The sequence below is a fragment of the Sinohyriopsis cumingii genome, chromosome 12, assembly GCF_028554795.1.
Source record: "Sinohyriopsis cumingii isolate HCF-2022 chromosome 12, ASM2855479v2, whole genome shotgun sequence".
NCBI lineage: Eukaryota > Metazoa > Mollusca > Bivalvia > Unionida > Unionidae > Sinohyriopsis > Sinohyriopsis cumingii.
In genome coordinates this window covers 51,308,930-51,333,933 of record NC_142972.1, presented here as the reverse complement: position 1 = coordinate 51,333,933, position 25,004 = coordinate 51,308,930, and positions in this window count along the sequence as shown.

Below are 25,004 nucleotides of genomic sequence, written 5' to 3'. Positions count from 1 at the left end.
TTTAGATTATTATTCGAGTAATGTCATAACATTACTGTATTACCGCCCATACAATGATTATTTTGCTGATGTCGTAACACCATTATAAATTCAGCATCAAGATCAAATTTGCGTTTATTTTTTTGTCACACCGTTTATAACGAATTATTTTTTTCTTATTATATCATTGTCAATACCATCGTCTATAATTTCTGTAAGGTCTATAATAACCCTCCGCAATTGAAATATTCTTCTAACTCTAGACACTGCGAGATAAACTAAGTTTGACCATTCACCATTCGATACGATCATCGACGATCCAAACTCGCGTATCAGAAATAGTTAATCACTGAGATGAGTGAATCGTCATTGCGGATCCTAATTTCCACGGAGATTTGTCTATTTTCATCGCATCTTCAACAACATTGACATGAACTAAAACAATATCATTTAACACAAGATTTTGTTTCTCTGACGATCCTGTATATCAATGTCAATATTCTGTCTTCGTGTATCCGCTGGTCGATAACACAGCGGCACTGGTAATTCTGGAAACTTTTCTTTATGTAACATAAATAAGTATTGTTGAAGTGTATCAAGAACTTTCTTTCTACTTGCAAATATCAAATCATTTGTCTCCATAAATTCCAAAATTTGCTCATAGGGGTTTCTGAAATTATATCACGCATTATTTCACACTGACTTTTATTCGGTTGTAGTCTGATTAATTTTTTAAACACTCGGGATAAAGTGCTCTATGATCATCGGTCATTTCCTCGTAATAATCCACGAAATTCCTCAGCCAAACGTGTGGAGACAATCCAACAAAGAGCGGTGGTTGACCATGATCGCCGCACATTATTACAGCAGTACTTTTGTGAATAACTAACCAAGGAATGTTTTTAATGTTTCTAACGACACTGTAATATTTCATCGCAACCAAATATCTTTGGAATGTATTTCTCTCTCATTCGATCTTTAATCGCAACGTCAGCGGATTCAGAATAATCAAGTATATTCTCCTGTATTATTCACCATTCGCCACATGATGCAAAAGTGTCGATATTTAATTTTTACAGCAATCCTGAATATTTTTTATTGATATAAAACGAATCTGTAGCGACTCTGACAGCAAACTTAGAAACTCTGTTTGTCATCGATAATAGATTTATTGAAATGTACGCGAGCATTGAATATCTTAAATGAGTAAATTGTAGTGACTTACCGTCCATATAGCTCACAATTTAGTTCCATTTGGCAAGAAAGCTATTTCTCGACTTATAAACGTATTTTTCTTCGTTGTATCATCGATTATAAAATCTAGCTCAGCATCGTCTATAATCTCTCTTGTACAATGTCTTTTATTATCCGATTATTTTCTGTCGAGATCTTTTGCAATTTTATTTCCATAATCGGTTGTATCAGGATTTGCATCATCAGAATATTTTTTTGTTGTGGTAACCAAACTTCGGTCTGTTTTCGATAAGATATAATTGCTTCACTTACCGTGGAAAATATCAGTATTTTTACATCGAACATATACCGTAATAATACTGATGGTGTCCACATTTGTTTCTGAAAAATGTTTGCCAAACCAGACATAATAAACAGGATGAAGCCCTTTTGCAAACTCGAATGACTCCATACAAGCAAATCCAGTTAAATCAAAATCCGGTAAAGGTCCATTTATCGATACTCTGGTCATTTCGTGTGTCGGATGTCTAAATCTACTAAAATACACAGAACATTCTCCCATTCCAAGAAAACTTCCTGGATAACATGCAACCATTTCAACCGAGATAAAATCTCTGTGATCGTATTTAGTATTCCATAATCCACTGTATCCGTATTCGACACAACTCGATATTATATCATCAAGAAAATCAAACCGAGTTGGTTTCCACGAATTTCTCTCTCTATCAAAATGAACCGTTACTGACGGAACAGTAAAACAATTACTTTCAATTGTTCGGTATCATCAGTATACTTTAATGCAAGATTTTTCATTTTTGTGTGAAGAGAATCTGTTCGATAAATAACGCCATTAGGCTGTACAAATTGATCAAGTTTACTTTTTCCTCGATGCAGATATTTCCATCTGATCTAATCAATTCATCGTCGTTTTCAGAACTCTGAAATGACCATAGTGATACAGGATCGTTTTTACTTATTTCATTAATAAAATAAAATATATCTCCTTCGTAAAATTTAAGGGTTCGATTTTGTGGGAATATTGTTAATGTATTAGTCCACGCTAGCGCATTATAATCAATAATTTTGATCGAAGCTTCTTTTGATTTATATTTTGATTCCTACAGAATCACTTCGGTTATCGTTTTTACTATGATTGGGAATTTTCGTTATTTTCCTAGCTCAGCGACATCTTTGATAGACGCTCCGGTGTCTTCAACTATTTTTCCCTACTCGTTTATTATTTTACGTCATTTGTCCGTTGGACCGTTTCCACGGGTCGAAAAGGTAAAAAGTTATGTTACTCGTTACACAATTCAATCTTGAAAATTTCATCGGTTTTAGATTATCAACGCCGGGTTTTTCATTCATCGGATAAATTCCATAAATAACCGCGGTTATAGGATACGCTTTTTCATAATACGGTTTGTCAATACCAGTCAACATTCCAGGTTTGGAATTTTTACTCAATGAGACAGTTTTTTCATTATGAAGGACATGATCATATTTGTTACGGATAATCCAATTGTCTGTTTCTGCTAGTACAACAAATTTTACTTTAAAAAGGTGTTTTCGATTGTCGAAATAATTACTGAAAGTTGCCACTCGTTTGTAGTGTATCGTAGCATCGACACCATCGGTGATTTTGAACGTTGAACACTCGTGAGATGCGCCATCTTTGCTAAATTCAATCTTGGTGTCGTGAATTTTATTAATCAAACTTTTATCCTTCGGATCAAACAGAGCTTTTATCGGTAAGTCAGGAAATATTCTGTCAAGATTAAATTTATCTTTAGAAGGCTTGATCTTGGAGTATCTCTCTAATTCGTTCACATTATAAATTAAGACAAACATTTAAATTGAAATATTATATATATATATATATATATATATATATATATATATATATATATATATATATATATATATATATATATATATATATATATATATATATATATATATATATATATATATATGATAAATGGCTGATGATAGTTTCCTTGACTCCATGTAACAAAGCCTGCGTAAACGAATTATGTGGACATTATTTGCAAAACGTTCGTAATAAACGTTTATTACCAAAACCGTGTTTGAAATGCGGTGTTGGGGTTAGAGAAAACACGCGGTAGTGAGTACTATGTGGTGGTAACAAATATAGAGAACTAAAATGATACGATGATAAAAAAAATAATGACAGTTACAGGGTTATAAAAAGCGTAGAAGATTATCTAACTAGATTCTCAAAGTAATAATTTAGACAAATAATCAATTAAATAAATAACATTATATATAAAAATGGAAAATACGTTTATGAGACATCCTATCATAACGAATCATTTCTTGATAGTGTAACCAAACACTGTCGACGAAAAATACCTTTAGCCGGTTTTGTCGTTAATACTGGTTATCTCCAAAGTAATACTAATGGACATAAACATTATTACGCTCATCGACTTTTATTCGAGTGTTTCAATGGATTAATCGAAGATGGTCTTGTGATCGATCATATTGACTCAAACAAGAACAATAATTACTTGGATAATTTACGAATTCTTACGCAAAGTCAAAATTGTAAATTGGGAAATACTGGTGGACGTAAAACAATTGGAAAGATGTCGATTAAATCAATAAATGTAGATACTGGCGAAGAAATAATATTGCAATCGATATCCGCAGCTGGAAGATATTTTGATAATTTAACCACATCAACATTTAAAAAAAAATAAACAAAAAATCAGTTTCCATTTTTGCTAGAGATAACACCGTCTCTCTCCGGTAGAGTTCTTAATTAGTTATGCCACTTATATTTACTAAACTATTTATTTAATTTATTTATTTTTTGTCATCATTCAGTAATTAATTATGATAAACCTGTCGATTTATCATTTTAAACTGATTTATGTCGATGTGAAACTAAAAAATCATCGTGGAGGGTTTGTAGATGGAAAGTATGAAAACCCCATCTTCGTACTTCTTACAAGAGAGATAATTCTGCACGAAGAGAGTTAACTCTCCTCTCCTTGACATAGTAATTTAGCGGTTACCTCCCTTTCTTCATGTCAATGACCTAAAGTTTCTTGAAAGAGTAATTTAGCGGTTGACTCTCTTTCTTAAGGTCAATGACCTGAAGTTCCTGCGTAGATAGCAATTAGTTTTGTCAATAGTGATTATAACCATCTGTATCATAATTAATATCAGTGAAGTAACATGATTATATAATAGTTTAAATTAGTAAGAGGATAATTTAGGTTTCTAACTTGCAAGCGAAATCAAGACAGAAAAACACGCAAGCATTTAGTTATTTTCGATCTGTAACATCGCGGGCAAATGTTGTTTATCCATCGATAACATCATGGCTATGTAAGTTTAACCATCTGCGTAACAGCTGATACACGTGGTTTAAAAAAATATTTTACTTACCTCCTGTCCACTTCAAATCAAAATTTTCCAGACTGACTGAGAGAAGCGATTCACTATCTTTTATAGTAAAATATTTTGGGAAAAAAAACATAATGCATGGAATGTTCCAAATAGCTCTATCACATAGACCTCCAGAACGATCTATATTCATCATAGGTTCCTCCCACGCACGGTTTTCCCAAAACAACTGATCACATGACCTCTCAGAAGGCTCTAGAATCAGTTTTCTCCCACGCACGGTTTTCACAAAATACATGACTATATAAGAAGCCAGTATTTCTCTGTCCACTTAGTCAGACTATAGCTGAATTCGAAAGAGGAAAGAGGTGAGTAAAACATTTATTTAGTAGCTTATATGCTGTGTTTGCGCTGCATTACGTATTTGCTATATCGTTTTGGTTAATGAATATATATATATATATATATATATATATATATATATATATATATATATATATATATATATATATATATATATATATATATATATATATATATATATATATATATATATATATATATATATATATATATATATATATATATATATATATATATACATATATATACATATATATACATATATATACATATATATATATATATATATATATATATATATATATATATATATATATATATATATATATATATATAATAATAAAATGAATTTTAAAAATATTAATGCTATTATTTCTGCAATAAAGAAATTAAAAAAGACGGCATCAATATTCAACGTGATCCTGAAAGATCATTTCTGATTTTGAATCATTGCAGAATCATAAATTTCAGGGTGGAGATACACTATCGTCTGAGTATCGATTGATAAATAGTATATATGAAATTATGTTACAATCTTTATCAGCATTGAAAGATACAGAAGTAGAGCTCTTCGTCCTTCTTTATATTGCAATTGTTAATATTAAATAAAAATTTTCTGACGAATACCAGACAAAAAAAGATCATAAACAAACACGTGAGACAAATGAAAATTTATACCAGATATTGAAAGCGAAAACACTTTTGCTTGTGAAAATTATTCTAGTAACAACGTCACCAGTGACAGTGATTAGTGAAAATCAGTAAAAAAAATATTCTGTTTGAATATTTTTTTTTACTTTTTAAAATTCAGACCTAGACAGTATTTTTATTTTTATTTTTTAAAACTCAGAAGTAGACAGTATTGTTTTAAGCTGATGGAGTTTAATGCATGAATGTACATGATTTAGAATCTGATATCTATCACACGTGATCATATCAATATGTTCTCGCCGGAGCCGATCTAATTGTTCCTGGGTTCAATAAAAAGTCTTCGTTACCGTACTCATCGATAACCATGTCAACTCTAATTTGTTCTGTGTTTACTGGAGACTGTGTCATTATTGTTCTGATGACGTTTTCACGTACCTTCCTGTCGTATATGAAAACCCTCACATGTTGGTACATAGTATAATATACTTCGTGATTAATTGTAAATTGGTTAAAATTTGAAGTACCGATTTAAATTCAGAAATTATCCACGTAGGCCAATTAAGTGTCAGCTCTGGTCAGCATGTTTGACATTTATTCTTGATAATAACGGATTATGACATCGTTGATAAATAGGATTGATTGGTTCTTGTACAATCAAGTATCCAGGAGGTACTTGCGGGGTAAATGTATATAAAATATATCCTTGCGGAGCCTGATTTGATTTTTCAAGATCTATTTGAAAGCTGCCATCAATTACGTCACATACAAGATTGACTGCAATAGTTGAGGTTATATTAACGATTCCTGGTGTTATATGACGACCTTCACCGTACGGAGTATTGTTATATTTAAGAAGAGATGCTGGTGGCGAAATATTTTTCCATGACTCGACGTCTTGGGAAAAGTTTTCGTTGATTAGATAGTTAAGTGATCTTTTTAGTCCGTCGGTTTTAAATCCGGGAAGTATAAGTTTTAGTATTTCTGCTTCAGCTACTTTATAGTGATTAATATATAATTGTCTGATATTTGTTATTTTTTTACTTCCTATATTGTAAATATTGGAATTTATTATTTCGATAATAACTCGATTAGTAAATTCAATATCTGATAAAATTTGATTTAAATGTTGTATCGTTTCAGTGATCTTCTTTTTTGGATCGTTATTAGGGTATTCCAGAATATATTTTTCAAATAATCGCACTAATGTCGTGAATGTACTTGCATGTTCGGTTTTAATTTAATCAGCCAATGATCTGAAATCTGTTTAGTAAACAATGTGATCTGAAATACTTCTATCAAAATAGATTGTTGAAAACGGTGTTTTAGGAAACAATCTACCGTCATAAGTTTTAATACAATCGTCTGCATCATGATCACGCCACGGATATCCATCTCGGTATTGTGGAGTCGTTATAAATTTTGTTTCGTTAATTGAGAAATCATCTCGTTGAGGTTTCGGCAGTCCAAGATATTCTGGCGGGATTTCAGGCCAACATAAAACAGATCTGTAATATACTCGTAATTGTGCTAGTGCGATTTCTTTCACTGAAATTGCTGTTGGAAAGTTAATACTGAATTCTGGATTAACTGAATTTACTGATATTATTGTTATTCTTGTTGTAGTCGTATTCGTTATGATTTGTTGTAGTAGCTGTTGCCACGTCATTGTTATTTAAATCCTGATTTTCTAAATCAATCACTGCCACTGCTTCATTGTAAATTTTAATCATCTCCGTAAATTCAAAATCTGATATTTTTCCATCATTAAAGCTCGTCGATAATAACGAGGATAATTTGGAGCATGCTAGCGTCGCTGTGTGTGATTTTATTATGCAATCGTGCAATTTTGCATTTGTCCAAGCGCATATTTTTTTTGCAATAATATTGAGAACACCGGCAATCATCGTTGCAGCTGAAACACAAATTGTTACAACTACTGGTCCTTCATTGTTATTGTTGATAATAACACGCCGGTTCCAGCAATAACAACAGACGCTGAATAAAGAATTATATCAACAATAACCACACGTCTGCGATATTTCTTTATTTTTATTGTAAACTGTTCGACAGTATCTTTTAATGTTGTTTGCCATTCACGTGCTTGATTGTGCCTGAACTTTTGAACGTCGATTGAAGTGCACATTATACTTTACTTAGTAACCAATTGAGGTGTTTCAGCCACAAATTCCAGACACCACCAGTAAGACGTTGCGGCTATTTTCTTATAAGCTGCTTCCTGTATAAATGTTTCTTCATCGCCTTTATTTGTTATAATAGACACAACTCCAGAAAAATTATCGGTTGAATGCCGCAAGGGATACGTATTAAATATCTTAAAGTTTGCAGCGCTGAACACAGACATCCTGTACACACCAGTGACTTCTGCAGTATGTTTGATGGTGTTTTTTTGCTTTGACCATTTTGAGAATCCTGATGATACAATGCATACTGTGTTGGTAATCTGCCCGTGGGGGATTTTAATTAGATCAATATTTTAATGATCTCAGGAATCCCACTTATGACATCTTCTAGGGTTTTTTCCTGATCGTTTCAATATCTGATATAGCTGTTTTACTATCAGGGAGTTTTACGTTGATAGTCAACTGGATGCCAAAGAAATTATCTCTGATTTCATCAAGTTTTTGAAAGTTTCAACGAAGTCTTGCAAACGCGTTTGTGTGAGCGTCATACTCAGCTCGTAGCGTGGATAATTTAGTATCTACTGTGTCTACATATTTGTTTGTCGAGGCATCTTCATCAGATGTTGGATCTAGTGAAAGAACTATCTTATCTCCGTTCATGCTGAGTTCGCCAGTCATTGTATCACCGGTGTTCCGCAAACGATTAGCAACGTTTCTTGCAATTTCATTTCTAATAGTTGCGAATTACATATTTGAATCTTTGATTTTTCCGCCATCAGTAAATACTGGAATGTTATCCGTAGCAGCACCGAGAACTCTACGAATTATATAGTTCCATTCGATGTTGCACGTCTTTAAAACACCGTATTTATCTTGAAAAACAACAATTTCATCTCTATCAACTTCATAGAGGTTCATAATATCAGCGAATTAATCTTTAGTCATGTAATTTAACAAGTCAATGTCATCCTTTTTGTTCTTACCCTTGATAGAAGAAGATCTTCCGTAAATATCAAACATTATACTTTAAGATATGTTTAAAACGACGTGGTTACTTGCATAATCATGCACGACTTTATGAGGTGCATTGGAAGACTTTGATAAAGCGTTAAGTGCATTAATTACTTCACGACTACATATCGGTGGATTAGTCAGTACTTGGGTTAGTAATGCTGAATACCAGACCGGAATTTTTATTGTGTATATATACTTTAAAAATTCAACTGGTGGAGGAAGCCGATAGTATACGAATCGAAATAAACGATTCCACGTGGATCAATTGCGTATGCCACCCAGTGAGTACCAGGCCCTGAATTATCATGAAGATTTATGATTCTTGTTTCAAAATTGTTTGGTTATTTTGGAAATTGATAACGCATAAAATACCTCTAAAACTTTTTATATTTAATTTTTTTAGCAGCATCAAGTAAATCAAAATTTGACATTGGACGGATTAACGAAATGTTCCTGGAAGTCTCAGACCTTTCCAGTATCGATAAGGGGTTCCCGGTAATCTTAGGCCCCTTCCCGCTTTTATATTTTTGTCCTGTTGATTTCTTTAATGCGGTTCCAACAGCACCTAATGCGGCTGCTTTCGCTACAGGTGGGGCTGCAGCGGCTATTAATGCTGGTATAGCTGCAAGAAGTGGAAATATACCACCAACTTTACCCATATCTTTAATAGAAAGATGAAGTTGAACTCCCGTTTTTGATTCTAAGGCCTTATTAAAATGTTTAAGTTGAGTCTTGGTTAATGATAATTTATTTGGACCGCCATTAGAAATCTGATCTTTTTTTAGTGATATTTTTGTTCCGCATTTATTCGAGAGTTTTGATTGTAATTTTTTCACCTGACCGGAAGTCAAAGTGACTCTAACGTGACTATACGATATTTTTTGTATAATATGCCGAGCGATTTAATTACATGTTTTCTACTGAAGCGTCAATAACTCGCATTCGTCCACCTTCAAGTAACATTGATTTATCCGAAAGAATAACTGCAATTGCTCTGTAATTAACACCACCAGCTGGGTTTACGCAAGCTCGAAAATGTATCTCAACGACAGATTGTCTAGATAAATCAAGATGTTCCAATGAAAAGTAATAGATTGGATACAGATTTTTAAAATCTAACTGCGATATTTATAAACCGGTATTTATATTTTGATCACGTCCCATAAATGTTATTAAATGGTCATAAGTACGGGCTATATAGTTATTTTCAAAATTTAAAGTTATATCTTCAGATGGTTCTTTGATGTCCATTTATCCGTAAAGAAACCTCACTAATATCAAAATTGTCAAATATCATACGACTACGTTCTTGATTGTTTAATTGTTCAGCATTTTGTAAAGCGATATGTATATGTCTTGGAGCAGAAACTCCTTGTTGTGATGCAATATGCCATGTAAATAACCCAGCAATATTACTCTGAATGCTATCTGTGGTCATTGTCAACTATGATAACAATGATTTACTACCTGAATCCATAAAAGAAAGTATTTTTTTCTTCTTTAGCAAGCGATAGGGTCATTACTGGCATCCATAATCAAAGTTTAAATAAAATTACTTTACCTTCTGCAACAGCGTATGGTGGCCAAATAGCATCATTATTGTTACCCTTTCTTACAAGTACCACTATATGTTTCGCTCCAAAGATAACTTTTCTGACATTTCCACAAAATCCAAAGATATGAGATAATGGAATCGCGCACGAAAATCTTCTCCGACCATCTTTAAACATTGATTTACGTGTGGAAAATACTAGGTTATAATTTGGTCTGGTGTTAATAATCATGTTTTCAACATCAATATCAGCAGCGCCTGCATTATTTCTTGGTCGTCTTATATCATACTGGTTACTTTCAGGATGATCAGCGTTATCTCAGGCACTCACGTTGGCCAAGCCTAAGACTCGAAATCATGCAGACAGAGGTGAGATGGTAGTGATCCGTGTCACAAGATGAAGCCGGGTTGGGACTGGATTATTGGAGACATCGAAAGCAACTGCGTTAATAAGATGTTTATTTATAAACGCTAATTAAATAAGAACAAATGTGACACCATTATAAACAAAAAGATAAGGAAGTTATTAAGTTCCTAACATGGAACTATGAACATCAAGTAACTTAACGAGAAAATTCAAAGATGAATTTAACATTTAATGAATGGAATTTTAAACAAACGTGAATCACGTCCTAGCACCGATCAACAAATAAAATTATATGATCAACGCCCCAATATAAACAAGGTTTTATTAAACACCAAGGGTAACCAAAGCATGTGGGTTTTGCACTTATCAATATAATACTCATGTATTCATCAATCTATCAACTCATCACTTTATCAATTCATCAAGCGATATTGGAATATGTATGAATTTATGAATCTATCGTTCATATAACGATATTGAAATGGGAATGCATATAATTTTGCTCAGATAGCAATAGTGAAAATAACAATAACATGGAACACGTTATATATATATATATATATATATATATATATATATATATAATATATATATATATATATATATATATATATATATATATATAACTATCTTGGCGCCCATTTGACGTCCAAGATGTATCTCCGGTTTCACCCGCTCTGGTCAACTGTCAAGAAGCCCGCACGCATGGTCCACCCCCCCTGGTCTGTTGAAGGATCCCTCTAGAGCCCTCACATTCAACACAGACCCGATGGTCGCGAAGCCTTGGTCCCTCGCATTGAGAACACCAATACACTCTTCCAAACCAACGTCACCAGACATAGCGTACCAGTCACAAGAAACCACACAGAGTTCTGTGACCCCGCATCACCAACCATATATAATTCAGCTGAAAGTATAACAACTAAACCGTGCAGTACATATGACACGGTTAAGTACCTCTGCATTGATATATGTTGCGCATGCGCGCACATGAATTCGTTACCATTACATTATTCGTTCAATGCATGCAGCGTATAATTAAATTCAATCTGTATGTTCAGTTACAACAAATAGCTAACTCGAACCAGATTATAGTATTTCTAATATCATAGTATTGTATAACCTAGGTATTGACTCTCCGTAGAATTTAGAATAAATTCTAAAACATCTAATACATGAAACAATTCTGTCATATAAAACGAATAGTGATAAAGAATACAATCTTAAATTTCAATACCTCTACAGCTGAAGATTTGCTCCCGTAAAGAGGTAAGCCTGACAAGACTCGTCGTAGTGTAATTTGTTTATAGAGAATTTGCTCTATAGGTATACTAGCTGTGACATATATGCGCACCTAGGTACTTAGGTTTTCACTGCAGGCAATTTGCACATGCAGAAGGGGTTGAGCTGCGCTCAGTGTTTCGAAATACCTAGAGCCGAAGAAAAATAAACCATCCTCGGGTGACGCTGTACGCAGCAACGAACCCCGAGTACATTTTTCATCACATATACATACTGATATAAATCATACACAATTCCGTGACAATCCGTAACGGTGAGCGCTGTAGACCACTCGGCCGCTCGGGGCACGGGCAAGATAATTGTCATAGAAGGTCAGTAAGCACAAAACATAACTACCGGACTAGAAAGTTAAGCAAACTCCAAACGGCAAAAATGCTCTCCTGAAAATATTAGGATCATTCTCATCTTTTCAAAGGTTAACGTATATTTAATGCACATCATATGCTCGTAAATAAAATAAAATTACATTTACGTTTCCTGTTCTTTTAAATTTGAAATGTTTGCAAAATGTTTAATTGGATCCGCTATATTTCACAACAATTCATCCTGCCACCTCGTTTGCATAAGCGACACATGTCAAATATATGATTATACGTTAAAAAATAGAGATATAGAGATGATGTTGTCAAACAATTTATGATGAGTACATCTGTCTCGCAAAACAAAACAATATTTTGAATCATCTTATTATAATGAGTGAAGACATGATATCAACATCATTACATTTGTAGCAAGATTACCCTCAAATGTCAGAACATTTCTTATTAACTGAAACAACTGAAGTACCACTATCGTGAAAAATAACGGTGGGATGTATCATCTGAAATATGGTACCCCTTTATACCAGCGTAGGGGCATAAGGTGCTTATATTTCTTTTTCACAGCGACATATATTCGGTATAGAAGATCACATGACAGTGGTGACAAAGTTTACGATACAGCATTGCTTTATATAGAAACACAAAAAATAGCATTAACAGCTGAGAAAATTATTTAATGTGCATATAGATAAAATGTTATGTTTCATATGTCTTCACACTAATTAATTATATGATCAATAAGCCATTATATTCTGAATATACCTCCCCGTATGTTTGTACTCCCCTCCAATTTAGAAACGAAATGCAAAAATGAGATAAATGATGCATATTATTTAGTCAGTTCATTCATTCTTTTATAATTGTAAACCCAATTATGACTAGGTGGGGGTGGGATGGTGGATTAATACCGTAGTTGTCTACGCGTTTCACTTTAAACAGAAGCTTTCAGAGTACAAGACGACTCTGTTCGCAAGTTATTTCCAGTTCCTGGACAAGTCCATTTTCAGGGAAGTTGTGAATGTACGCCAACATATGTATGCTGTTGTAGGGTTTAACACCATTTTTCAGCACAAGATAGGCTATGCATGGCGAACAGTATAAATGTTGGAAGAAGAACCCGGGAAAAAACCGGGAAAGAACCAACGACCCACGAGAAGCTACTGGAAAGCTTTCTCACATACCCACATTGGCAAAACCCAGAATCGAACACACGCAAACGGAGGTTTGATGACACTGATCCATGACGGTGAGCGCTTTAGACCACTCGGCAACTTGGGGCTCCACAAAAGTATGTACATGAAGAAAAATTATATGTCATTTGCTTGCGATATTTACAATGTAGAATCAAGCAAAGTAAAAAATTGACAACAATAAATTTTTCCTTTCACGAACATTTACTAAAAGATGTAACTTCATGTACAATTGTAGAAAGGGATATAAATCTAAACTCTCAACCTAATGGTAGTTTACAGCGTTATCTGGCAGATACCGAATAGGATGAACTACGTCAGTATGTTGTCTGAGGAAAAGAGACTTGCCCATGGTGTAGGCAATATGGCGCCGTGTTAGTATCGAAACTCCGTTAAGCATGAAACGCCCAGTTGATGCCACTGTTAAGGCCAATCTGATCACAGCTAGGCTAGAGATTAGAAATCATCGAAAGAATTGACTAAGTTCTGTGCCATGTTTAAAGATTTTCGTTATTGAAATCAGTAGCGGAGAGTACAAACAAACGTTGATGCATGCAAAACTTCCGGTCAAGTCTCTTAGATGAGGTAGATGCAAGATATTAATGACACAGATCATACAGAGTGTACCTAACATTGGTTATACAGGTACATTGATATGACCACTAATTCGACAAGCTGTTAGCTTCTGATAAAACCGCAACAACCTATATCAAAAATGATTTATCAGAGTTGCAAAGAAAACTGATTCCAGGTTGCAACGAGCCATGCTAACTATACCAATACTTTGGGTACCTTGAAAAAATAAGAGAACGATGTCATTTACTATTGGGAAATTAATCATTAGCTGTGGTTGGGTTTGAATGTGAAAAGGATACACATAAGTACATTATTTGAACAACAACCAGAGTTGATATCTTACTTAGAGCACAATACAAGTTAGAGACTAAAATATACCAAACATTTTGAGAAGGACGCCTTCAAATTACTAAGACATTCCTGTTTTTGGAAAACATGGAGACAACGTCCTACGGAGAACAGCGGTTAAAAGACCCCCAAATTAAAATAATATAATACAGATATAAAAGAAATGCAAACTATCAAAAAGTCATGAAGACAATAACTGATGACTACACGATGCTAGTCGGCATGACATAAATATCAAGCCGATCAAAACCTATGCATGGTGGATTTATTGGGCTGGAGCCATCAAAATGTTGAAGATTTATATCTATTACACCAAAATTAAACATAGTAACAGACTGAAACTTCCATGCAGGAATATAAAGACAATAAGCTTTTACAGTTTCATTAATTATGAGAATAGGTTATGACAGTCGAAAGGACAACGAGCTTAAGCTACCACGAATGAATAAATAAAAACCGGTCTTTCTAAGCAGTTGTAATGTGCAACACTAATCAGTGAGTGATAATCGGAAAACGTGGTCCATACAGGACTGATAACAATTCTAAAAATGTTTTCCAAGGAATATAAACATTCGTGCTGAGAAAGAATTTACAATTATATATGACCAAAAAGCATTTATTTAATCATAAGGAGTCGTAAAACTGAAACTAAAACTCGAATCCCCATCGTCAATTTCGTTAGTAATTGGCTGTAAACAATATTCAGTCTATAATTTACATGCATGTAGAAAAAAGAAATTATCTTCAAACACCTTTCCTATTTGTCTAAATCTAGTTGGCTTTATATAACCTCCGGTCTTAAATTTCGATGCATATTGAATTAAGAAGTTATCTTCAAACACATGTCCAATTTGTTTTTATCCTTTCCAGTAAAATGCAATCAAACCGCGTCAAGCTTTTATGCAGCCTTTCATGGGAGAGAGGTAATTTTAAACGATTACCCATTACGATATTTCAAGATGTCCACTACTGCAAAGTTGCTTGCTTAATGAGTAGCTTCTTCATTTTTGTCATACAAATTAACACTGTGATTGATCATAAAGTATTGGTTACTTGATACATTTAAATCTAGCAAACTATCAAATTGATCTTATGAGTCTGAATGGATCGTAGTTGTTTATTAAAATGTCGACTTTGCGTCCTAGGTCTTGCTGCTATATTGTTTTTACTGGACAAGCGTAAGAAAAGCCACAAGCAGCATACGCGTTACCAACCACCACAATGACAATATATCAGTATCAAACTCGTTCATCCGAAGGTTAATATATTATTATTATTATTATTATTATTATTATTATTATTATTATTATTATTTGACTGCTTTAATTTGTCTCCTTTAGCATCATTTGTATCATATCTGCCATATTCCACCTGAGCTGAAGAGCACATATTATCCATATTGATCAACAACAGAGTGACCAAATCATGTTCTTGCAATCTTTTGTTAATATTGTGGACTATAATATCCATTTTGACTAAAGTTAATAGGTTTTTGTTGTTTATTTATTTGTATCTAGACCGTGCTCAATTGTGTCCATTAGGATCAACACAACTGAACATATATTTATTTCCTGCAAATATTAAATCATCTTCTTCTGTAGCCACTTACTATTCTGTATTTAAGAATTGTTTGAGTACATTTTTGTTCTTTTAAAAGTAGCACGGTCATGTGTCACTGAAAATTTAAAATATATAATGGCTTCTTATGCAGGTCCAATATGTATCTAACCCTTTCTTAACTTATCTTTATGCAAATGCAGAACATAAGATATTCAATGGAAACATTAAAAATATTTTCAGAATTTACGTTTTAATACTTCTAAGGGAGAATAAATTTAATAGCAAAAGAACTCAACCAGCTCTATTGTGCGCATTTTGTACTTAACAATTATGGCGGAATAATGTTAAATTTACACGTTTATTTCAGATATAAGAACTTGTAATATTCATTTTATATTTTCTCAATTGCTAAGCATATCAATGCAATAATAGGTATATACTGTTCGCTGCTAAAATAAAATAAGCTGGCTGAATTTTGGTGTGTTGTATATACTAGTTATCAATACTGGGAAAATGCACGATTCATAACAAAATTTGTATTTGTTAGCGTGACGTTTCGCAGGCGTTGTAAATATTTTATAACTGAAATAAAATAAGGGCTATTCCAACAGTTAAAGTCCAATTCTGCACTAAACTGTGTTCTAGTGGAACAAGTCAAAGGTAAATAGAGAGAAAAGCTATTTGTTTTGTTCAAGTGTGAATACGGCCATATCAATTACATCTTACATGGATTATTTGTATTTGTACGTGTAACAACAACAACTGTGGGTCCGTCTGTAATAAATGCGAGATGTAGAAGTACTTACAAACACTATAACCAAAAAGTACTTATATACAATTACACGATTTGTAAGACGTTTAAGTTTGTTTTTTGTGTGCAAGACGTTCAAATACAAAAAGGTGTACTGGTTGCCATTAATTATATAGTATATATGTTTCTAAAGTAGATAGGTTGCCCTGATAAATACCGTTAGGTTTATAAACGAAATAATGACTAGGCAACCTTAGTTGTAAATATTGTATTCCATTTCATGGTCCTTGTTTGCTGTCCTTGTTGCTAGTTATATTCCATCGAAAAGCAAGGTTTACTATTCATCACCCAGCTTTTCGCTATCCAAGACGATGTTTTGATTAATCAATACGGACTTATCTACAACCCAACACCAGCACATTTACTCTCTAATACACCATTTGAAGTGACAAAATCCCAGTTATCAATTAAATTAACACCCGCATTTACTATTGAACAAGCTGTTTCTAATGAGCACCTAGTGTTTTGCTGTCCAGCAGCCCATATGTCCTATCCATCAAAAAACTATTCTCATTCCAGCACTCCGTTTCTAATAACCAACATCCAGTTTTTATTTATGTATTTTATAGCATTCATTTGACTACTCAAGCTCTTTCAAATAGTCAAAAACAGAAATTCATTTACCCTGTTTTTGTTCATTTTGCATTTACATGTAACGTTGTATTTAAGGTACATGCGACATTAGATAATATCAAGTAGAGTAAAAATGGCTACCTTTGTGCCACTCAAATAATTAATTTTCTTTTACTCTGTTATCAGGTCTTGTCGTTTCATATGCATCACTTTGTTAATTTTAATGATGCAATTTACTAGCTGTAAGTAGTATGAAATTCACGCGTAACACATCACTCAGTTGGTCTTTTCTATCCTTTATATTTAGCATTGAATTTGATTTAAACACAAGCAATCAGACAAGCGCTGTACCAATCATTTAATAAGAATGCAGGTTGTAAAGTTGTAATAAACGTTATTGAAAACATTTCAAATCACCTCAAGGAAACGAGTAACAATAAATCAATCCGGATTAGTAACCGGAACATTCTCTACATTCTCTACACTCTGAATGGAAGAAAACACTTACTATAATTTGAAAACACATACTTTAATATTGATTTGAATTCTTGGTACCATGAACGAACTATCATGAATTTCGTCTTTTTTTTTTTTTTGTTTCTTTTAAATGCATATATATTGCTTCATAAAAGAAAGAAAAGATGAACATTGTTTTTCCATACAAAACGCAGGAATATATTTTGAAATATACATCGTTGATATCACATATATTTGCAACTATCTAACAAGCGGAAAACAAAAATTTGGTTCCAGTGTGAATAGAAGTTAATATAGTTTCCTTAAAATTATAAGAGTTTCAACATGAACCTTGTTTTTTATAGTTGAATTAGTTTTTCCATGAAACAAATAAAAACTACAGTTATCTTCGTTCTAATGTTAATATGTTGCACCATAAAAGAAAACAATCAAAAACATTGTTTTTGAAATGTAAATCTAGGCATCATGAAATTTAAGGTATCTGAAACGAAAGAACACATTTAACTTTGGATGTTGAAATCCGAATATGCTAGACCATAAAATAAAAAAAAAACATGAACTTTTCTGAGATGTAAAAATATTTTCCAATGAATGAAAACATACATTTTGCTCCTTGAAATGTGAATCTTTTCTATCATGGAATAATACAAAGAAAACATGAATTTTACATGATAATAAAAAGCAAATTGTGTGCGATGAACGAACTAATAAACACTAACATATGAAACGTAAAAATGTTGTAAAATGAGGGAAAGATTATATCTCGTTATCCTTTTTGATGAAGTTGTGTTGTATGAGGAAAGACAATTAAATCTCGTTTTTATCAATGAAAAACTGTTGTGCCAAATACTAAAAGAAAAAATGAACTGCATTTTTCTTTGCCTAATTTAAATTGAGTGAATTGTAAAACAGTAAAAAGTTGGGTTTTTTTATTTCAAATATTAATTAATTATACCATACAAGGAAAGCATGACTTATTTTGACGTGTAAATTCAACAAGTCATGAGAGAAGAAACATGGTTTTGTATTCTGAAATGAAAAACGTCAAATCATAATATAAAGAAACAAACCTTTTGTTGTTGCGTTTTAAAACAAAACAACATATTATCATGAAGGAAAGAAAATATGAACCTTGCTGGTTTAAAATTTTAATTTTCTTTTAGTAAGACTTGATTTGTTTTGATCGTGATAATAAAAGGAAAAGCACTCTTTCATCAATTGGAAACTATCTGACAAGACGTTTTCTCCCTTGACCTTCCGATATTAAAACAATTTCATTGATAATTATAAGCGAGACTTATAAGTGATAAAAACGTCCTCTTCACATGATTCTGAATTGCACTAGTAAAGATAACTATTTCAATAGTCTTGAAAACCATTTATATTTTAATAGGGAACGATAAACTTAATATAACACTTAAACTGACCATCCATGATTGCATTCAAGCACACATATCAACCGTACAATACAAATACCTAAATATTAGGTTGGACGTAACTCATGTTCACACCTCCGACACCTGAATAATATTAAAACATTCTGCATATTGCCGATTGATTGACATGTTTTTTTCTCAGCATTTTGGATAAATTTATCTGGGACACATTTAAATCCCCCTCTTTCTCTTCCTCCCAGCAGAGAGAGGATCAATACCAACAGATGATGGCTAAAGCAGGTCAACCAAGTCAGCCCTCAAGGATAGAAGAGCACCTGAGCACGACAGGAGGGATATTAAAACACAATCTGGCCAAGCATAACACAGAAATGTCTGTCAAGTACAAAGAGCTGTTTTTGAATGAAGTCAATAATCTACGTAGTCCTTAAAAAACGATCAAATGTAGTCCTGGTCATGGTAAGTATAAGCACAATGTGAGGCAACGGTTTCATCGCTTGAATCCCACTCTGAATGCATTGGAATCACCTCTACTGCCCGCGCAATGTCAAAGGCACAGGCAAGTCCATGTGGATTATTACTCCCTCTTAAACATACACCACCACCATCTCCACAACCTACACCAGAGTGGTGACGTATGAGGCGAGTAGGAGGTTGATGGTGAAAACGAAGGAGAAATGAATTATCATCGGCTCATATACTATGCAACAAATAAGATAACGACTTTTGAGCTATTGGAGAAAAAAGTTAGAGGCGAGGATAGAGACAAAACAGGATACTATGTGCGCAAGATCAACAACATTCGCAACGGATCTGGAATCCACGGCGAATCATCGATTCGCTACGACCAGAATCCAGTTAAGACCGTGGCTTCGCTAAATCTCTTAATCGCTCCTAAGCAATCATGTAGTCGATAACTAGATGATAGAAATTTTAAATCACTTACGATCACGTGATTGGCTCATGCGTGATCAGTACCATGCTTTGTACAGGATCTGATCAGTTGAAACGCATCTGTAGCTGAGTGTGTATTGCACACGAACTCCGTGCCCAACGCGTTGTTGATCACACTAATATAAGAAGATGAATCTCGACGATACATTGCTTTTCTATATGCGCTTGATAAGATCGACAGTTCTGTACATTAAACCCTAGTGTTAGACTCGAATTGATTTCCACTGCGATCTCGAGCAGCTTTTTCAAAGTCACTGTGAGCAACAATCATTTCTCGTATATGGCCAAGGCACAACGCCAGACGATCACGATATTCCCAGGTGATTACAATATTACCGACATCTACACAGAATGTAGAAGATGATCACAGCCAACGGACACATCATCGCTAACATAAAAATCTATTGCAATGTTTTCACGCTCTGCATCAGAATCATGTTATCGGAGCATTGTGAAGGATTGGACATGGGAGATCGGAGTCATCCTGACTTTGGGATAATGGTGTGTACAATGGAAATTTATAAGTGAATATAACCGACGTAAACATTTTACTCATCAACTGCACGATCGTCCAAATTTCTTTTTCTTCGGTCGGTTCTGCTTCCAACGTTATCTTCTCAACGGTGAGTAGAGTGGCATGTCTCCGGCATCGCTGATGCAAAACACATTCATTTAATATCCCATCGAGATTACATACGCGATCTCGGAAATCACCATATAGTTCGCGGTTCGGTCCTGGAACGCCGTAAATAACAACTACAAATGAATCACATATTACCTGCACGAGAGACGTAAAGTCTCATAGCGGCGGAAACTGCGAAACAAAACAGTGATGTCCTCAAGTATAAAAACATGAGATGATTACGCACAGGACTACGTACATAGATTTTTATCCATGTTGATTTCTTCTTTTCTATCGACTTTACCTGTAATCTCCGAGGGAGTCCGCTCCCATTGTTCTCAAGGCGGCAGAAAACAAGAATGTATACTTGCGTCCTTACAAAGCTTTCCTTGAAGTCCCTGGGAAACTTCAGCCTGCACTGCCGAAAAATATTTAATGAATTTCGCATATGCGCATTACCTGTTTCGGAGACCGAAACAAGCTGCTGACCATATCGTTTATCGACCGGCAGAAGCTAGGACCAATACTCAATTCATTGCGGTGGTGATTGATATGCATTATATTTTAATGCGTGGAACACCATTGCTTCGCGATTAGCACAGGCACATGCTGGAAATTACAATCAGGGATTTACTATACGGCGAAATCTCACCGAGTCAGGCAGGAAAATGTGCGTGATCTTTCCTCTGATCAGCACTTCAGAAATGTGACTAGATATCCGCTCAGAATTCAGAGGCGCCAAGCACACCCTGATCCTGGAAAGATATTCTCCCAAAGCATATGTACAAAGTGGCTGGAGCGGCCGAAGACCTGTTCTTCATGATGTAGCTGGTGCTGTGATGCATACAGTTACTCCATCGACGTACAGTGCACTTGAGTTAGAATCCATAATATTTATTTGGAGCAATAGACTTTTTAACATGCGAAGTTTTGCCGTAGCGCAGGTGACCACGTCGTGGAGAAATAGCCCCTAACCCTAGCAGCGAACTTCGTAGGTACGTACGAGTCGCATTTGAGTTAGATCCATGACGTGCTGTCCAAACCGGACAAAAGTATGCGATTGACCATCTTAATTTATATCGTATTCACATCCACATCAATTCCAGGTAGTATCCATAGCTAGACCTCGAGGGAAATTTGCCGTAGCCACGATAAATTACGCCCGAGCTTACATAATTCCATGGAGGTCATGCGGAAATATCATGACAGTGTTGTTGAAAGGATTTCGTAGCGTTGGATCCCATTTTTCGTTTGGATGTGTATTAGCTTTCCGAAAGTTTCGACGCCAATATTGAGATGTGGTGAAACATTGGTGATCCTGGTGCAGATTGCATGTTTTTACGCTCTGGTGACGTCATACCGATTCACGACGCTGTACATGCTCAACGGAAAAATGAACTTGGTATGTGTGGATGACAATGATGTGACTGGAAAAGCGTTTAAAACATTGTTATACACCCGACCCCGACCACATCGTGGTCAACGACAAAGTCGACGGAGCCAAAAAAAGACGTAATAGAACTAAAATTACCCATGACTACTAAGTTGCACAAGGTGCTTCCATAACCACAAAGGGAGTTTCCTTTACCAGCGCGTTCTTCAAAACATTTGCTCAAACAATTGTTGAGCAGTGTATTTCTTTCCTTGGTTCTTGTTTGTATTAGTCACTGGAGTTACAAAAAAGCGATAATGGGAAAAGGTGTTGCCCACTAGAAACGTGCTATTGTAACCTCTTCAATTGCTTTTGGTAACAGTAAACGTAAAGAAGCGAAATAATAGCATCTGTTGTAATATAAGAAAATATGTCTTACACGCCATTGGGATTAAAGCTTTCGTTGAAGCAGAAGAAAAACGTGGCTGTGGTGCAACAATCGAAAAGACGGTATCAGTCAAGTTAAGGTCGGCTGCATTATCAGGGCCTGATCAGCTCATGCTGACTAGTCGACAGGCTACATCGATAGCTAAACATGCCGTGACCAGAAAAGGACTCGTACTGTTACTGTCTGCATCCGAGGTGGCTAACCAATGCGGTTTCGTTGCACCACTGTTGGCAGGTAATGGTGGGACGTTACTGCTCTCTATGTTAGGTATTGGAATAGGACTTCAGCTTACTGAAACTACACGCGATAGAGGTTTTTCGGTCGCGAAAAAAAGTTTAACGGAGTCACCATTGTCCAATTTTTACATCGAAAGATAGTTAGCATCTAGGTGTTTTTTCGAGGGATTAGTCAAGACGAGGGCTGTGTGATTTACATCCAATATAATGACGATGAATCTTGAACTCACTGCATTGCTGTGGTAAACGATTCATGGCAATGCGATGTCGAGAATTTCGATTTGTTTGGTTTACCTCCTCTCAATGATGTGATCCGGTACCTAAACACAGGTCGCGATAAAAACGCGCTGCCGTGTGTAATTCTTACAGATTCAGGACGTGTACTACACAACGTGTTGTTGGTGCAGAATCCGTTACACCCAGCAGAGATACCATGGAGTGTCGTCTGTGGAATAAATTTTATTAATCTCCTATTTAGTGGATTTATTAAAAATAGCACGAGCACGAATTCGTGGTGGCTCAAGTGTTACAGCTAAAGCAGAAAAGAAAAATTTAGCGGATTTCATAATCAAAAATTGGCGCCTGATGTTCAAAGAGTACTGCGAGGTGTGTCGAATAATACAGTCTCAGATCGTGACGGGTCGGAGGTAGGCCAAGTCTCCCACGCGGCAAACGTGTGTTTGTTGGTGTGTGGGGGAGGGGTGGAGGGTGGGAATGTGTGCATTGCGGTGAGGGTCAGATCCTCGCTGGCGCTGTCGAAATTCATAAACTCATCGGAATGTATCCAAGGCCTCGTGGCGGATGAACGTTACAAGGGCATTAGTATACCCAGCTGTGAACCCCCTGTAACAACAGCTGTGCGAAAACGATCATCAGCTGTCCGGTCAGGAGCCTTATAACGGTGTGGATACCATTAAGCTGCAGTACGATAATTGTTTGAGGGATCTCCTCGACGACACAAGCTGGATGCGATAAGGTCATGCTATGGGATTTAAACGAGCTCAAACTGATACAATTTATGAAATGTATAGATCGCGCTCTTGTGCGTTATATCATATGGACTAAGCATAAGTACGCGTCTTTATATCATCAGGTGTTGTTGTTCAAACAATGCTCTATCGCTGAAGCATTGGACATTAATGTGGGTGCGCGCAGACATGAAACAAATATGGCTGGATCACTGAAGCGAATTTACAACAAAGCCGTCCCGGATTGGCTACAAGAAAATAACGTGGACATGTCTAGCACGCAAAGTCAGGTCAAACCTGCTGTCGTGGAGCGGTTTAATCGAACTCTGAAGAGTCGGATGTGGAACTGATTTAACAGCGATAATAAAAACCAGTACTTAGTTTTGTTTGCAAGAGAATACAAAACTAGTACAATCACACGAGGCACAGAAGTATCAAAATGTCGCCTACGAAAACATCAGAGGGAGACCAAAAATTGCGGTCACCGATCCTTAATGTTTAGGCATATATTTAAGGTATGTCACAACGTGGAAATCAGCAGACATAAAAATGCGTTTGAGAAAGGATACACACCGAACTGGACTGAGGAATTGTTTGTGGTAGATATAGTAAAGAAAACGATGCTGGTCAAGCAAAAAAATAAATATGTCTCAGATGAATCCGTCGAAGTTCTTTTTACGAGCAGGAATTACAAAAAACAACAACAACCAAGATGTTTTCAGGATCGAAACAGTCATTTCGACAAAAGGTAAAAGCTATCTCTCGTCAAATAAGTTGGTTATCCTCACTTATTTAACTCGTCGATCCCGACGGCAGCGATGGTGTTCTTGTTGCCAGATCCAGTGCAACCGACACTATCTTATCGTAAAATACTGACACGTTTTGCCAGAAACTGGTTTAAATTTCAGAGCCTGTTATGGTAACCCCATCATCTAAAAAGTACACTTTAACAGGTAAAGGGAGTTGATAAATTTCAGGCTTCCCGCAAATGGAGCACACATGAGTTGGTTTATCCAGTGAGAAAATTGATCTCGTTGTGGGGCAGTCATGTTGAAAGACTTGTGTTTAATCATGATATGATATTGCTGCTTGTATCGCTGAGTAGGCGTTTGATGGCCATAACATCTTCGTGGTCTTCGTGGTCGTCATCCAAAATGAAATCATCCCCTGAATATAACTCTGATCTTCCTTGGCCTTTGCCACAGCCTCATCAA